The sequence below is a fragment of the Colobus angolensis genome, unplaced genomic scaffold, assembly GCF_000951035.1.
Source record: "Colobus angolensis palliatus isolate OR3802 unplaced genomic scaffold, Cang.pa_1.0 Scaffold292, whole genome shotgun sequence".
NCBI classification, from domain to species: domain Eukaryota; kingdom Metazoa; phylum Chordata; class Mammalia; order Primates; family Cercopithecidae; genus Colobus; species Colobus angolensis.
This window is the reverse complement of record NW_012116177.1, coordinates 456,361-470,175: the sequence shown is the minus strand read 5'-3', so window position 1 is coordinate 470,175 and position 13,815 is coordinate 456,361. Positions and strand designations below refer to the sequence as shown.

Below are 13,815 nucleotides of genomic sequence, written 5' to 3'. Positions count from 1 at the left end.
TCTACTCTGCTCCAAAAAGCCTTTTCCTTTCAGAACACTCCTAGGCACCATCCTGGTTTGCATTCTTTATAGAGTATTAGCACAGTCTTGTGCAGAGTGAAAAGTTTGCAATATCAGCTTGAATGCTAAACTGAATTAATATATTTTTACATTCTGAGTTTATTTTGCATATCATTATTCCTGTTTAATGAATTAGAATAATCACATAAAAATGTAATCAGAGGGAATATTATTAGCAACAAATACTTCTTAATCCAAGAGGAGACTTGTCATTGTTTATTTCTACTATATCAGTGGTCTTATACTTTAAAGTTAACTGTGCAGTTCAAAGAATTTCTTATATATCTTCCATGCCCCTGAAAAATATTTGACGATTTAAAACAGAATAAAACACCTCTTAAATCAGTGATACTGATGGGAATTCCAATGTTCTCATACAAGATTATTATTCTGATAAATAGCAAGAAAGAAAAACTCTTTTTCAAAGAAAAAAGTCCTATCTGTTTCATAATAGGGGGAAAAAAAGAGGGTTGGAGATTCTAGCAGGAAGAGGAATACTCTACAGTTCTTCAGTATGACATAATAATTTATTGCAGAGAGAATTGGAAATGGATTCCTTGAACACACCAAGTGTTTCAGTCCTGTCTGAATCAGTTATGCATGTACAGACAAAGGCTTCTGCAAATAAAGCAGTACAAATAGGAGTATTAAGCCAGAAGAAAGATTTGCCTGAGTAAACTTGGCATTTAAAACATCCTCAGATTTTCATGGACAATATCTCAGGTCCTCTTTCAAGGAGCCCATCTTCATTCAGGTTAACATAAATGCATTTTAATAGCAGAGTTAGCCACATAACTTCTGCATTACCATACCACAAGCAACAAACAAAAAACAGAACTAAAGTCCATATCTTCATTAATGTTTGTAAAATGTTTTTTTAAATCAAAAAGACTTGAAAGAAGTTTGAATTTCCACCTTTTATTTGATTATAAATGTGGATGCATGGTTGTGTGTGCCCTGGGAAGGGGGAAGCAATAGAAGCTAGGTCCAACCAGTTCTCTGTTCCTCTAAATTGTGATTCATCTCTATAATGGATGCTGTTGGTACCACACCCAGATTGCCTTTATTAGATGGAATTCTTATCACCGAGATGCTGTGAGTCTTGGCAGATAACTCACAGATGCCTCTTCCTTCTCTGGAGAATTGCCCTGGACCAAGTGTGAGTTGCCTCTCCCACCCTCTTTAGAGAAGGCTACCCTCCCACCCTCTTTCAAAGGCCAACCATAATCAATGACTGACCTACCTGGAGGTACAGAAAGCCAGCCTACTTGACTCCAGAGAGGATCAACTCTATGATACCTTTGCACTCCGGTGTTTCCCCATGGGAGCAAACCATGGCCAGTCTCCACTGACACCTTCTTGCTTACAATTTCCCTTCTTCTATTTGGCTTCCTTCACAGCCTTCCCCCTGAGAGCACCTCCCAACAACTCTCTTGTTTAGAAATCCTTGTCTCAGCTTTGTTTCAATAGAACCTACCCTAATATAATCTATAAGCAATCTTATCCGTAATTTTCAAAAATAGTTTAAATCTTTTGGTAAATGGAGAAGTACTCCTACATTATTTTCTTTCATGATATCTCATACTGAGTGGCAGTGGAAGATTGTGGCTGTGCTCAAGGAGAAAGTGAAAATGGCAGACATTTACAAAAATGCTTTCCAAATAGAAGCACACATTAAGCAGTGTACATTGCTATAAATAAATATAGCAGTAGGAGAATTTGTGGCACTCAGTGCATTTTTATACATTGCCTCAATGTATTAATTAGCTGCCATTTTAGTGACAATATTAAACCACTTAAACATATGAAATGATCATAAAACATTAAAGTCAGATATTTCAAAGCAAGCATGCCATGAACTGTTACCATATCCATTTTGACCTTCTTGTTGATTTTAGAAGCCTCACATCCCAACAGTTTTTCCCAGTTACTAAAATTACTCAAATTGCAAGTCACTTTTTAGTACATGCAGAATAAAAATTTTTTAAAAACATGCTTAAAGCAAATGATACATAAATACTCACAATATTATTATTTTTAGGTTATGTATTTATAGCAGTTTCCAGAGTTGCAGCCTTAAACATTGGAGCAAATATTCACATAGGCAGGAATAATGAAACAGCCCTGCATCTCCATTAGAATGCTGCATGTGAGGAAAGGAGAACTCTCCCTCAGCTACATACATACCCTACATATATACCGAGCCTTTGGATGGTAAAAATCTAAGAAGAATATTTAAACATAGTAGCCTCATCACAATAACAAAGTAGCCACTTCTGAGGAATGTGGACTTTGAACTTCTAAAATAAAATCAGATTCAATATACTTGCATTTCCAAGTGTAAATCTGGACACTTATCTTTTTAAATCAAATCTTCATCTTTTTTATACAGAAAAATCTATATAAAGTAGCTGAAACTAAGGTTAGGTTTTACCTTTCAAAGTTCTTGTTGAATTCAACTGCCTTGCTGGTGATTCTAATGACAGAACTAGCTAAATTGCACAGACAGTGAAAAATATTCTGATCCCTTATCTACTTTCTGAATTTGAAAAATGACTCTATAATGTTAAAAGAACATTAAGAACATTTTAAAGAAAACTTTCAAATTGTCCTAAGCTTTTTGCAATTTACCAAAAAAAAAAAAAAAAAATCTTTAGACAAAAAAATCTGTAGCAGTTCTCTGCAATTTCTATTCTTTTTTGTCCGTCTAAACTTTCTAATTTAAAGTGCTTTAGAATATTCATCTTTATCACAGCCTGCCAAGATTTTACAATTTATAAGGTTATTGAGTACTTTGAACACTTCAGGGAATTTCAGCCTACAAAAAGGTGAGGTATTTACCACGCAATTCTTATTCACCATCTCCTGCCCTACAATATGGTATCTGATCACAGATATCATTTCATTATGATTTCTCAGGAAGTGAGACAAAACAGGTAATTCAGAAAACAACAACAGAGCTGTAAAAATTCACCCTGACCCAGGCCATTGTCTCCCTAATTCTGCCTGTTTGAATTATCCCAAAAATCCTAAAGTGACTCACAATTAACTTATCTACTAGTGTTCCTCATAGCCACATTTAAATCACTTTCCTTGGGTTCTAGTTGCGTGACATTCAAATACACTTAGGGATGGAGGGCAGGCAATGGTGGTAAACAAGACACATACAGGTAACAGGTACTTTAACAACAGAAACAAGTTTATGAAACTAAACATTGTGGTTACAATCTGGCTGAAAGCTGTCTTATGTTTTCTCAGAGTAAAGGAGCTTTCCAGGCAAAATGGTAATTAGTGCCTCCTGAAGCTAGCTGATGCAATAGTGAACTTGACCTGAAGAAAAACTCATCTCTTAAAGCATAACAGTGTTAGGGGACACCTACTGCTCCTTCGGAGAAGTAGGGGTGCAGTGAGCCACCATTCAATTAATGTGGATTACAGACCATCCTCTTGTCTGGCTGCATCAGATCTGACCCTCTGTAATACACAATCTGACTTCACCTTTCAATTTTTTCTTTCCAATACAGAACCATCCAAACACCCAATCTAATCAGCCTGGTTTCTTCATCCACCAACGATCCCAGCCCAGACCCACTGTCCAAATATAAATCTATGTCTGATTTTCAGTCTGGTTTACAGGAGGCTCCCTGCTCCCAGACCCATTTCTGACCAACAGAATCTGCTCCTCAAATCTTCCCTGGGTATGCATCTTCTATTCCTCAGAGATCTATACCCACCTCCACAGTCCCTGGCTCTACCAGTCTGGCTACTTAGCTGGAAGGTGACAACCAGAATAAAGTGGACTTTCACAAGCAAGGTCAAAATCCATTGAAATGAAGAAAAAAAAAAGTGATGCTATAGGGTAAAGCCAAAACTTGTGCCAAATTCCAAAGCCTCATTCTTCTGAAGGATGATGAAAAGATAGCAGGATTCTAAAAGTAATGGCTTTGGGAATCTGGTCAGAACAGGAGGCTAAGTGATTTATTTGGAAGTTGCATTTTCCAAATAGCAAGTATATTGTTTTTACTTAGATTATTTTTTAGAGAAGTTTACATAGAAAGCTCTTTTTTACTTAGAATGTGTATTTTTTGGAAGTAGAATAGTAGGGATGATGGCAAGCCTCTTAAACCACTCTTTGTCTCTGAAACATCCATCCACCAGTAGTTTTCTGGTGGAAGTTTTGAAATAACACGACCGAGATAAAATAGCCTTTTACTTTTTTTTTTTTTTTGGGGGGGGGGACAGGGTCTCACTCTGTCACCCAGGCTGGTGTGCAGTGGCATGATCCTGGCTCACTGCAGCCTTGAACTCCTGGATTCAAGCAGTCCTTCTGCCTTAACCTCCCACAGAGCTGGGACTACAAGCATGTGCCACCACACTCAGATAATTTTTTATTTTCAGTAGAGATGGGGTCTTGCTCTGTTGCCTAGACTGGTCTTGAACTTCTGAACTCAAGCAAACCTCCTACCTTAGCCTCCCAAAGTACTGGAATTACAGGCATGAGCCACCGCACCTCACCTAAAATAGCCTTTTAAAAGTAAGACGTAATTGCTCAAACACCCCATATGCTAGGTTTTTAATAATTACATTCATCATAAGAAGTGTAAGGAAAAGAAAACTGTAGCAGACATTGCTCCCACTCCTGCTCCTGCCTACCAGAATGCTGACTTTATTCAAGATCTCTCTCCTTCATCCACACTTAGCCCTGCTTCAGGAAAAGTGAGCCCCATCTCCAGCCCCGGCAGTGAATCTGGATTGATTTTCAGCTATTCACAAACACCCATTCACAAACTTCCTGTTTCTCTAACAAGTGTTTGGTAGGAACATGGACAAAAGATCCAATTCTGGCCAATGAAATGTGAGGGGAAGTCTTCAGGGGCAAAGTTTTCCTAGCTCTTGAGTCACAAAGACAGAAGGAAGGTCCCTCTCTGCCTCTGGACGTTGTTGTGCAGAACTGTCTGGTAGGAAGTCATCTAACTTGCAAGAAGGCTGGGCGAGAGAATGCAGAACACCAAGACCTCACTGTTCTTGGACTTCTCTACCTCTAGACTTCTTGTTACATAAGAAATTGCTTTATTATGTAAGTTACTTTGAGTTGGATTGGGTATTCTCTTACAGATAAAGATAATTGACAGTAAACTGAAAAAGAGAAAAATGACTTTTTAAACATAGCATCTTAATATTGCTTTGGAAGAAAAGTACTATGAAATGATGTGGAGATGAAAGAGATGTAGACCCAATGCAGGGAGAGACCAGCATCTAAGGTGACGAATACTCTGCAGCTGATTGCCGGCCAATAATGTTCAACACCAAGGGCCATTTTTAAGACCAGAAAAAAACCCTCAAACTCAAATGAATTGAATCAGTGAAGACAAGATCATCTGCAAATTCATTATTTGCTCTATGTATTAAATCTTTATATTGAACCAAAATCTGTCTCCATGTTATCATTTTATTCTTCATTTTGGGGGGACAAGAACATTTTAAACTGCAGTAAAGTTGAATTAAATAAAATTACCTTATATGAACATTATGACTCAATTTTCTAAGTCCAAAAGCAAGAGTAATAAAATTGGCCTACTTCTTTGGGACAGTAGGAGGAAAATTTTAATTAACCATCATAAGGTCTTCTGAAATTTCAATTGCCACATAAAATGTCATAATGTCATCTCAAACCAACCATAAGTAATCATTAAGAAATTATAAGAATGAATTTAAAGAGCGATGGTTCTTCTCAGTTTATTTTTGAGACATTAGCAATGTTTAACTTCATGTTTTCTGATAGGCACTAATATGGCAAATAAACATAAACCTGGGAATGGTGTGGTTACCCTTACTTGCTCTCCATAGTGTTTGTTCTTATCGTTACTTTAAAAGATTGTATCTTAATTGCAATTGGACTTCAAGGTATAAAGAACAGGGAAAAGTTGTTTATGAACAATCGGTTTGTTATATAAAATAGGTATTAAAATTCTTCTCATGTTAAAACTTGACAATCTTGTCCACAGAAATTTTAATCTTGGCTTTGCATATAGCTACACATATTTTATTATTTTTATAATACATTCTTTCTGTATTATCTAATAACAAATGTCAATTGTCCTAGACATAAACCCGTCAAGCTGTTATGTTTCCATTTTCTTCAATCATATTTATTCAAATTAATTTGATTTCACACCCAGTGAAGAATAGAAACCCCTTATAAATGATTTTCACCCCTTCATCATATAAAACCCAGATTTTTCAGTTTCCTGAAGTATTGAAAATGTAGCCTCATGCACTATTACATTGTGCAGTCACTAGCTAAAACAATTACATCAAAAAGGCAGGTGAAGCTGCAGTGATATTACTAATAAAGACTTAAACTAGGTATTTAAGCTGCTATTCTTAAATACCTAGACATACTTTTTGCAAATATATAACATGCAAGTAAATATAACTAAGCAAAGGTAAACTCTAAGACTAGTTTTTGAGGGTATCCTGCAGAAATTGAACCCTTTTTTCCCTTGAAAAAAGGAATTCCACCATAGCCAAGAGAATTTAAAATGTTTTATTCCCATGACAAACTCAAAGTGGGTTGAATAAACACCACATGTGGTTTTTGGTATTTAAAGAAAGAGTATAAAACCATAAAGTAGTTTTTATGAATGATATATTTTAAGAGAAAGCTACTAAATATATGTGACAAAAATAAAATCATGGTCCACACTATTACCCACTCCTTCCGAAAATATAAACCCCAACATCAAGTTGGACAAGAGAAAATGGGAGCTACAGTGACCCAGGATGCTGGGTGAGGGGTCATCTAACAATGAGACTACGTGAACACTGGAAGATCAGGTAATTATGCCGCTGTTTCTGGGAACTTCTCTTCTTATTAATCAACCTTGGCACACAACCAGCCTAGACTGGAAGTGTGGAACCTGAGACTGGACATGCCCAGGCACTGAAACTTTCTAACAGCTCTGAGACTTCATTCTCAGAGAAAAATGCCACATGGGAATTAGGGCTCCAATGTTTTAACTTGTTGTCACCTTATCAAGTAGGCAAATGTCAGTTACCATTATACCCCTTTCCCTCTCTTTCTTCTCTCTTGTATTCATCAAGCAATGGTCATATATGTAAGCACTTGTTTATTTCACATGTGTTTAAAGAAAATTATGTGAAGCCACATCGTGTTTCTTGAATGTTGCCTTCTGATGCTGACTTTTATCCATCTCATCTTTATTAGCAATAGAGTTTATTTTGAAATATGGTTTATTTTGAAACAAGGGAAGAGTCAAGTTTATTATGAAAATTATGCATAGATTTCTCTTTTGGCAAAACTTTCACATAAGGACAGTGAAAGAGCTATGATACACAAATAAATATTGAAAGAGAAAGAACATGAACATGACACTGATGATATTCACACATGACAGCAATCTCCAATGCCCTGATCTCCAAGTACAGATGAACCAAATAATATAAAGTCTAGTAATGAAAACATAAATTGTTTTTACTTGTCTGGAAGGCAATTTACCAATGCTACCAAAAGTCTTAGAATTTTTCATGCCCTTTGACTCAGCAGTTCTATTTCTAGGAGTTCATCTTAAAGGAATAATTATAGAATTACTCAAAATATAGTGACAAAATTGTCTATTCCAAGTTTTTAAAACAATTATCAAAATGTGGTAAAAATAATTGTCCAAAAATAGGAAATTGGTCAAATTTATGTGATACAGCCATATATTGTAATACTATCCATCTAATTTTAAAATATATTGTAAAATAATATTTAATACATGACCTAAATCATAGAAGAAGCTCAATAACCATTTATTGGAAAAAGGAATAACACTGGATGTGATTCAAAACAGGAAAAATCAGTAGATACGTGTATAGATTTTTTTAAACTCTGTCCATTTAAAACTCTGGACCATTTTAAACTCTGTCCATTTTAAACTCTGTCCATTTAAACTCTGTCCATTTTAAACTCTGGACACAATGTTTTACCATTTTATAGGAAATAAATGAGTATTTTTTAAATTTTCATTGCTCTGATGAGTAGAGAGGCTTTTATAAGTTTCTTAGTCATTTGCATTTAGAATTACCAACCAGAGTTCCACAGACTGCCACCATGAACGTCTATTCATTCCCCTCCCAGCATCTGCAACATATACTCTGCAACCTCATCTGTTAGAGTAGCAGATGAACCATCTGTGCTTATTCCTCCACTTGTGTACTAAATCCCAACTCTCCTTACAACTCCAAGACATCATTCAGCAATTCCCCTCACCTGCATCTTCAGAGTTTATCCTTTACTAGATTACTCTTGCTAGCATCAAACACACTGCTACTTCTCCCACTTGGAAAGAAAAAAAAAGCAAATAACTACGTAAAAGCTTGGCCCTACTTTCCTACTCTCCTTTGCAGAAAAACTTCTCAAAATAGTTATCTGTACACATCTTCAATTCCTTTCCTACCCATGCAAATCTACTAAATCAGGCATTTGCTTCCACTTCTTCAATGAAAATTGAACCTCCATCTAAAGCCACCAACAACCTCTATTAAAGCCAACAGTCAATTATCAGTGTATTTTACTTATGAGCAGCATGTATTCAATGGACGGACCACTTCCTCTTCACTTGCCTTCCAGGACACTACACTCTCTTAGTTTTCATATCTCACAGACAATTTCTCAGTGTCCTTTGTTGGCTCTTCCTCTTGTCCCTGACATTGTAATGTTGGCAGGCCTAAGGGATAAGTCTTTGATTTTTCTCCTTTCTCTCTTTACTCACTACTTTAGTGACCACATCCAATCTCATGCTAATGACTCATATCCATGTAATTCCAGTCAAGATCTCTTTCCTGAATTCCAAACCCATGTAGCCAACTGCATCCACACAATCTCTACACAGATACCTAATGGCATCTCAACTTCATCGTGTCTAAATCTCAACGCCGGATTTTCTCCACAGCCAAAGTTTGCTTCACATACAGTGTTCCCCATCTAAGATGATGGCAACTCCATCCTTCTAGTTACTCAGTCCCCAAAACGCAGCTATTTGGAACTATTCTTGTTGCTCTCTTTTTCTTACATGGCTCATTGAATCTGTCAACAGATGCTGTTGGCTCTGCCTTTAAAATATATCCAAGAGCTGAACTGGATTACTTTATCTAAGTGTCCAATATTTTCTTGCACTTCTACCCCCAGCCCCACAGTTTATCTTAAACACAGTAACTGCCAAAGTGATTCTGCTAAAACATAAGTCTGATTTTGTCACTCTGCTTACTTCTGCTCAACACCTTCCAACAGCTTCTCATATCACACAGAGTAAAAGCTGAAGTTTTAAAAATGGCTACAAGGCTCTAAACGTCCTACCCCCCACCCAACCTCTATGACCCCACCCTCTACTACTCTCTGGATCTGTCACTCTGTTCCTGCCACACTGGCCTCTTGCCAGGCATACTCCCACTTCAGTAAACACTGGCTGGAATACTTTTACCTAAATATCTTCAGGACTAGTTTTCCCAACCCCGTCCTAACTTTTATGTCACTTTCTCAACTAGGCCTACTCCTAAACATCTACTTAAAATTACAGTCTGCCCCCTAGAATCCCAACACCTTCTATCTCTCTTACTTTGTATTTTTTCATAGCACTTATCACTTTCTAACACTACCGTGTATAATATACTGAAGTATTATGTTTATGGTTTTCAGTGTGTTTCTTACTGTTTCATGAGTACACGAATTTTTGTATATTTTATGCCAATAGATGCTCAATAAATATTGGTTGAAAATACGAAGGGTAAGTCAGCCATATCTTCATCTCCTTTGCTCCATTTTCCTTTTGGCTGTTCACCAATCAATTAATTTGCAAAATGCCTTTATGTATTAGGGATTTTAATCTTTTGTACCTGATATATTGCCAACATTTTCCTGTTACTTCATTTTTACCCTTGTCAAATTTTTTCCTTTAAAAAAATTTTAGAATAGAAACAATATTCATATGGTTCAAAATTCAAAAGGTTTAATGAAAGAGGATACAATGAAAATTCTTTCTTACACCTACTCACCCAGGCATGTGGTTCCCCTCCCTCAAGATGAACGTTAACAATTTTTGTGTATTGTTTCAGACATGTAAAAGCAAATATACAAAAATATATATGTTGGCTTTTTTCCTGTATTACACAATATAGACTGTACATTGCTTTGATTACTTAACTATATACCTCACCCTAACTCTTACATATTGTTCCATGTCAGTTAATGTAAGTTTTCACAATTTTTAATGCGCAGAATAATATACTGTATGGATGTACAATAATCTATAAAACCAGTCCCTATTGATATTAAGGTTTTTGCTCAATCTTTTACTACTGCAATGAATAACTGTAAAAATAAATCAGTGTATACATATTCAGTTATATTTATATGATATATTATTGAGATTTGGAGGCTGTCAGGACAAAGGGCATATACTCTGTGATCTGGGAAGTCCTGCTGATCTGCTCTATAGAAAAGTTTCACCAGTTTAGATTCATTTAGCAGAATATAAAATACCTGTTTTCCCCACACCGTTGCCATATCTGTTAGATTTAGTTGCAGATGATAAAAACTATTCGAACTCTTTAAGCAAAAAAGAGTTTATGACAAGATATTATATGACTTACGCAATAATGCCTCTGCCATGATTAGGAAAGGCCCCACCTACCACCTCAGGAAGCTATAATTTCAGAATGTGATCACATGAGCAACATGAATGCCTCACTCCTTGCCTCTCTTCCCTTTAACTCAATTTTGAATCCAAATTCATCCAAGGATTTTGGATTGAGCTCAAATCACATCCTTTGACCGATCTGTTCATGGCAACATGCTATTGTTTATAAAATGCTTAATATAAGATAGCAATAGTCTTCCCTCATTATTGCTTCTTTTCCTCAGAATTTTCCTAGATAAATTCAAATTCAGATTAATATTTTAATCCTGTGAATAATTTTATTGAGATAATTAAATTTATAGATTGACAGGAAATATATCTATAATTATTCAATCTTCTGAGACTAAAACATCACTTGTTCAAGTTTTATGTCCTTCAGTAACATTTGAAATGTTTTTTCCTATAGTACAGATCTTTTACATTTCTTGTTAAAGTAATTTCCAAATATTCTATATTTATAATTGCTATTGCAAACTATGTTTGTTTCTTTCATGAGATCCTCCAGATGGCCATTGTTTATATATATATATATATGAAAGTTTGGGTTCTATTTATATTAATTTTATACCCAGCCATCTTACTAAATTATCTTATTTCTGTAGGTTTTTTCCATTGATTGCCATGAGTTTTTCTTGTAAAAACTCACTATCTGCAAATAAGATAATTTTACCTATATCTATGTTTTATAACTCTAATATCTTTCTCTTGTCTAATTGTGTTGCCTAGTATTTCCAGAATAACATTAAATAGTGGTGGTGATTACAGACTTGTTTGTCACTAACAAAATGCTTCTATTGTATTCCCATTAAGTTTTTGGAAGTTTATATATTTTATTATAGGAAAAAAGTATTCATCTATTCCTTTTACATTTTTAAAGATTAAATGTTAGCTTTTTAATAGCATTTCAGTGTTCATGAAGATAAGCCATAATAGATATCCTTACATTAACTATTTTAAGGTGCTGGAATCATGACAGTGAGTATTTTATTTATAATTTTTGTATTAATAGATATTAAGTGAGATTGGGCCACAGTTTTTGTATGTATGCAATATTTTACAAGATTGTCTATCAATGTTATATTTGTTTCATGAACATAACTTGGAAGTTTCCCTTCTTTATCTACTCTCTGCAACAGTTAAATAGCAATGAAATTTTTATTTTTTTCTCTCTGTTTAATAAACTTTATATTCTTAGTGCAGTTTTAGAGTCACACCAAATTAAGCAGAAAGTATAGAGTTCCCATTTATCCTCATCTCCCATGCAAAATAAAATCTCTTCCACTATCAGTATTCCTCGCCAGAGAGTACATTTTGTTGTCATCAATGAACCTATAATAACACATAATTATTACCCAAAGTCCATAGTTTATATTAGGATTCACTCTTCATGTTGCACATCCTATGAGTTCTGACAAGCACGTAATGACATTTATTCTCCATTGTAGTATTGCACAGAATAGCTTTATTGCCCTACTACACTGTGCTCTGCCTACTCATTTATCCCTCCCTTCTGACCCCTGGCAACACTAATTTTTTTACTGATTCCATAATATTGCCTTTTACAGAATGCCATACTGTTGGAATAATACACTATGAAGCTTTTTCAGATTCACTTCTTTCACTTAGTTATATGCATTTAAATTTCCTGCATGTCTTCATGGCTTGATAGTTCTTTACTTTTTAGCATTGAATAAAATTTCATTGTCTGTATGTACCACAGTTTATTTATTCATTCACCTACTGAAGAACATCTTGGTAGCTTCCAAGTTTTAGCAGTTATGAATAAAGCTACTATAAACATCCATTTGCAGCTTTTGTGTTGACATATATTTTTTATTCATTTGGGTAAATACCAAGGAGCATGACTGCAGGATTGTATGATGAAAGTATATTTAGTTTTGTAAGAAACTGCCAAACTGCCTTCCAAAGTGGCCGTACCATTCTGAATTCCCACCAGCAATGAATAAGAGGTCCTGTTGCTCTACATACTTATTTGCCAGCATTTGGTGTTGTCAGTGTTCTGGATTTTGGCCATTTTAATAAGTGTGTGTATCTTGTCTTAGTTTGCATTCTCTAGTGGCACATAATGTGGAGGATCTTTTCATGTGCTTATTTGCCATCTGTATATCTTTTTTGCTGAGGTGTCTTCAGGATTGTGCCCATATTTTAAACAGGTTGTTTCCTTATTGTTGAGTTTTAAAAGTAATTTGTATATTTTGGATAACAGTCTTTTATCAGATGTGTCTTTGCAAATATTTTCTCTCATTCTGCAGCTTGTCTTCTCATTCTCTTGACATTGTCTTTTGCAGAACATAAGTTTGTCATTTTAATGAAGTTCAGTTTATCAATTATTTCATTCATGGATCATGTTTTTGGTCTCAAAAGTCATTGTCATACCCAAGATCATCTAGGTTTTCTCCCATGTTACCTTCTAAGAGTTTTACAGTTTTGTGGCTGACTTTTAGGCCTATCATTTTAATTTTTGTGAAAGGTGTCTAGATTCTTTTTTTTGAATATGTGTGTCTAGTTGTTCCAGAAACATTTGTTAAAAAGACTATCTTTGCTTCATTGCATTGCCTCTGCTCCTTTATCAAACATCGCATATATGTGGATCTATTTCTAGGTTCTTTTTAAAAATTTTTTTAATTTTTATTTTTAAAAATATACTTTAATTTCTGGGGTACATGTGCAGAATGTGCAGGTTTGTTACATACGTATACATGTGCCATGGTGGTTTGCTGAACCCATTAACATGTCACCTACATTAGGTATTTCTCCTAATGCTATCCCTCCCCTAGTCTCACACCCCCCGACAGGTCCCGATGTGTGATGTTCTCCCTTGCTGTGTCCATATGTTCTTATTGTTCAACTCCTACTTATGAGTGAGAACATGTGGTGTTTGGTTTGCTGTTCTTGTGTTAGTTTGCTGAGAATGATTGTTTCCAGCTTCATCCATGTCCCTGAAAAGGACATGAACTCATCCTTTTTTATGGCTGCATAGTATTCCATGCTGTATATGTGCCACATTTTCTTTATCCAGTCCATCACTGATGGA

General features: G+C 35.3%; 1 protein-coding gene across 3 annotated transcripts in view; it reads right to left on the bottom strand.

Annotated features, from left to right (window-relative positions):
• CCDC148 (coiled-coil domain containing 148) overlaps positions 1-13,815 on the bottom strand; it is a 274,146-nt gene that overhangs the window by 134,956 nt on the left and 125,375 nt on the right. The window lies entirely within an intron of this gene.